The following is a 5,253-nucleotide window of genomic DNA, read 5'->3' as shown; positions in this document are numbered from 1 at the left end:
CTTTGATCTGTCAATATGGCTCTTTTGAAAAAAATAGTGAGGATCACTGGTTTAAGGTATCAAAAATATCTACCACAGCAAGCAACAAAGACAAAATACTTATGCATGGATGACAAGACGGTAAGATTTGTCCATGAACACTTCCAGATAGTTCCCATAGTCCTGATAAGATGTTACAGTGTCTCTCGGCTGGTACAGCTTTGATAAGCGTTCACAGAAGTTCTCGGGGATGGGGGTGTGGGGGTGGACAGGCGGTGGTGGACTTGAGGAAAAATGACATCTTTGTTTGCAAATTACGTTACCATGGTAACTCGAAACACCAATATATGTAATAGCACACATCACGGTGCCAAGCTGGTTGTTTTGATGTAAAATTTGTCGGGGGTGGGAGCACACTTTGCGGTTCGGGCCGCATTAAAGTGATAGAAGAGCAAGATCCTTTTCAGGCCGTCCCCAATTAGTGCAATAACCCTTGCTGTATAATTATTAAAGGCAGGATACTGAGTATTAAAACAAAAAATCCACTCCTGTAACAGAAGCTGTTTTGTCTGAATGAATTCTCAACTACTGGAATTATGTTTAAACAGAAAGTTATATATTAGAAGGCAAAAATACAAGATTTGTTTGAGTCTTAAAGAACCCCAGAATTTTTTTCAAGATTAAAAATCTGTTGCAAAGAAAACATTCAGGTATAGATTTGTGGTTACCTTCTCCAAGGTCCATAATGGCCAGCAGAGCGCTGCAGCTGGCCTCACCCAGCTCATTGGTTGCCACACAAGTATACAGGCCGGCATGAAATGTGCGGCAGTCCCGGATCCACAGCCCTCCTGAGTCCTGAGTTTCTGAGGAAGGAAGGAGCTTGTCGTTGTGGTACCAGGTCAGTGAAGGTTTAGGATGCCCTGACACAGAAACTCGAAGTCGAATATCACAACCTGTTCCCACTGCGGCTTTACGGAGTTTACGAATAAAGACTGGAGCTGACAGATCTTGGGTTGTACCTTTATTATCAAGACAAACCGGGTCACTGATGATCTTGGCCTTCTTGGATGGGATATCGGGACAGGGACTCAACTCTGAGCCATCTGCCATTTTGATTTCATTTAGACTTCTTTACAAGCTCCACGTTTTATCTGCCAGTTGACAAAGTTATCGAGATGAGCTGTATTTACTGAACATCTTGGAAAGTCTTCACTCCTTTAGATGTCTCAGGGTTTACAGAAGTCCTGGATCACTGCACAGACACCTGGAATGACCACAAAACACAGCGACAAGGTTACCTACAGAGAATAGTTTGATGTAAAACACCAACACTGACCCTGATCATTTTATTACTGTAACACAACTCACCAACTTATTTTATGTGCAAAAATGACAGAAGTCCTCCCCAAAAATCATTGTTAAAAAAAAGACAAGAAAATTTAACTTGTGGCCATGTCTGGTTTAAACCAAAAACCTCTCAAGATGAGAGTATCATCCCTACAATGGAGAATGGTGATGGCAGCGTCACAATATGGGGATGAAAAACTGATCAAAGATGAAGGAAACCCATTTGAGTTTTCCAGAGATTTCAGACTGGGACTGAGGTTTACCTTCCTACAAGACTATGGTCTGAAACACAAATTCATGCCTGTAGGGTCTTGGTGTGACAGGTAGCTTTACAAAGTGTTGACTTTGGAAGGGTAAAAATATACAAACCGGATTCCAAAAAAGTTGGGACACTAAACAAATTGTGAATAAAAACTGAATGCAATGATGTGGAGATGGCAAATGTCAATATTTTATTCGTAATATAACATAGATGACAGATCTGAGTAAATGTAACATTTTAAAGGGAAAGTATGTTGATTCAAAATTTCACAGTGTCAACAAATCCCCCAAAAAATGGGACAAGTAGCAATAAGTGGCTGGAAACAGGAAATTGAGCATATAACGAACAGCTGGAAGACCAATTAACACTAATTAGGTCAACTGACAACATGATCTGGTATAAAAAGAGCTTCTCAGAGTGTCAGTGTCTCTCAGAAGCCAAGATGGTAAGAGGATCACCAATTCCACCATTGTTGCGCAGAAAGATAGTGCAGCAATACCAGAATGGTGTTACCCAGCATAAAATAGCAAAGATTTTTAAGTTATCATCATCAACCGTGCATAACATCATTAAAAGATTCAGAGAATCTGGAACAATCGCTGTGCGTAATGGTCAAGTCCGTAAAACTCTACTGGATGCTCGTGATCTCCGGGTCCTTAAACGTCACTGCACCTCAAACAGGAATGCCACTGTCAAGGAAATAACAGAATGGGCTCAGGAATACTACCAGAAAGCATTGTCAGTGAACACAATCCACCGTACCATCCGCCGTTGCCAGCTGAAACTCTACAGTGCAAAGAGGAAGCCATTTCTAAGCAAGCTCCACAAGCTCAGACGTTTGAGCTGGGCCAGGGGTCATTTAAAATGGACTGTGGCAAAATGGAAGACTGTTCTGTGGTCAGATGAGTCACGATTTGAAGTTCTTTATGGAACACTGGGACGCCATGTCATCCGGACCAGAGAGGACAAGGATTGATGGTATGGGGTTGCATGAGCGCTTATGGCATGGGCAGCTTGCATGTCTGGAAATGCACCATTAATGCAGAGAACTATGTTCAGGTTCTAGAACAACATATGCTCCCATCTAGACGTCATCTCTTCCAGGGAAGACCCTGCATTTTTCAACACGATAATGTCAGACCACATTCTGCAGCAATCACAACATCATGGCTACGTAGGAGAAGAATCCGGGTACTGAAATGGCCAGCCTGCAGTCCAGATCTTTCACCTATAGAGAACAGTTGGTGCATCATAAAGAGGAAGGTGCGACAAAGAAGGCCCAAGACGATTAAACAGTTAGAGGCCTGTATTAGACATGAATGGGAGAGCATTCCTATTTCTAAACTTGAGAAACTGGTCTCCTCTGTCCCCAGATGTCTGTTGAGTGTTGTAAGAAGGGGGGATGCCACACAGTGGTAAAAATGGACTTGTCCCAACTTTTTTGTGATTTGTTGACGCCATGAAATTTGGAAACAACAGATTTTTCCCTTAAAATGATACATTCTCTCAGTTTAAACTTTTGATCTGTGATTTGTGTTCTATTCTGAATAAAATATTAGATGTTGGCACCTCCACATAATTGCATTCAGTTTTTATTCACAATTTGTTTAGTGTCCCAACTTTTTTGGAATCCGGTTTGTATGAGTATTATATCCTCGTGATTATAAGAAAATGGTTGGTTTAGTGGTCTTTAAAATAAACTTTGCTGTCAGCTTTGTGTAAAAACTTCTGTTCCTTTAGCCTTTTATCTCTAATAAATTGAATGATTCTTTGGAATATGTTAACTTGGGAACTTTCTGTATTTATGCATTATAATGCCCTGAGCCAATACAATTTAACCCACTTTTCTTAATTGGATACAGGGTAATTCCCTAATGTCTGTAAAAGGTGTTTCTGAAAATTGAGATTTAAACTCTCAAATTGATCTCTGACTAGTTGGGACAACAGACCTTATTTGATAAACAATTACTACAAAAAAAAAAAAAAAAACAACAGAACATTAAAATACTATAGGCCTATGTAGTTTAGATTTTATTTAAAAAATATATCATAATTAATGACACACAGGTGTCATTTTATTTACGCTGCAAAGCATTATGGGTAAATGACGTAGACGAGTTTCACCAGCGCAAACTCTATTAAGCTAAAATGTTAGTTTTGGACATTATCTGACATTCAGCTCTTTAATGTGAACTAGAGCATGATGACAGAGAGGAGAATGAAGAAATGACTCGGCTTTAGGCTAGTGTTAGCTCCAGAGCTAATATAGGCCATTTTCACCACTTGCTCTTGACAAGGTGGAACGCTTTTTCCCCTCCTCTCCCTCTCTGCTTTGCTTTGCTGCTCTGTCTGTTTGTGAAACTGCTTTTGAGCCTCTCTCTTGCACATCTTTCGAACCATAATTATGGACTTGTTTTGGTCAGTTGGTCCCTCAACACAATTGATAACATTTCTTCGAAGAGAAGACAGGCTTTAGGCGAGTCAATTTGCCCTGTTGGCACGAAGCTGGATATCTCATCTACTTGGAAGATGTGATGATATGTCTATCTCTGCTGCCATTTGTGGATTTTAAGGACACATAATTAATTGGATTCATGATAACTGGTTCCTGCTTTTTGGATTCGGCTGTTCGCTGATTTATCTACAAACAAGGAAGTCGTTGGCAGCAAATTTGGACCCAATCATTCTGCTTGCCTTATGAAGGCTTTGTTCATGCCTCAAGTACCCAGATGCAACTGCTATTGGCAGAATAGATCAGATGTCAGGGATTTTACTTAGGCATGTTCTTTTGGTGTGGCCACATAATTTTGGACATTTCGGAACTGAGTGGACCAACACCGACTCAAGGTAGACGCCATTAAGTCCTACCTGTCCCCAAAACAACTGTGTGTTTATTTGAATTTGGCTCCCCTGGTTGTCTTATCTTGTCATCTTATCTGAATTCACCTGGAGAACATGTAATCTGACACCCAGTCAGTCTGCAAATGTCCTCTATCAGAGACTGAGACTTCACAGTCCAAGAAAGCCAACCTGCCATTTTTTACATCTTCTCGTGTGAACTTGATATATTTATCCACAGAGTTGATGTGGTCAGTAAAATACTGGACTTCCTGAGATTTAATTTTAACCCAGGTGTCGTCAACATACCTGAACCAATGACTTGGTGGTGTCCCTGAAAAGGACGTCAAGGTTCTCTTTTCTACCTCGTCCATGTACAGGTTGGCAACAATAGGAGAAACTGGACACCCCATAGCACACCCATGTTTCTGTCTATAATATTGCTCCCCATATGTGAAGCAGGTTGACTGTAGGCACAGTTTCAAGAGTTGACACAGTTGATCTGTGGAAAGCATGGTCCTGCTGCTCAGAGTGGTGTCTGATTTTAATCTTAAACTGACCACCTCTACTGCATCATCAACAGGAATGCACATAAAGAGTGATGTGACATCAAAAGAGACCATTGTTTCATCAGTCTCCATGATGACGTCTGAATAAACATTGTGTAATCATTTCAGGACTCTTGGATTCCCATTGGCGTTGTCCTTGGCCATTCCCCGACATCCCTCGAGAATGTTTACGGATCTCACAGAAGGGAACTGGTTGAATATTATTGGCATCCTTATCAGAACTCTTACAGTGTCCTTGAGTGCATCCTTGGACATTGC

The sequence above is a fragment of the Nematolebias whitei genome, chromosome 23 (genome assembly GCF_014905685.2).
Source record: "Nematolebias whitei isolate Nwh7 chromosome 23, NemWhi1, whole genome shotgun sequence".
Classification (NCBI taxonomy): Eukaryota; Metazoa; Chordata; class Actinopteri; order Cyprinodontiformes; family Rivulidae; genus Nematolebias; species Nematolebias whitei.
The sequence above is the reverse complement of the archived record's forward strand: the minus strand, read 5'-3'. Positions refer to the sequence as shown.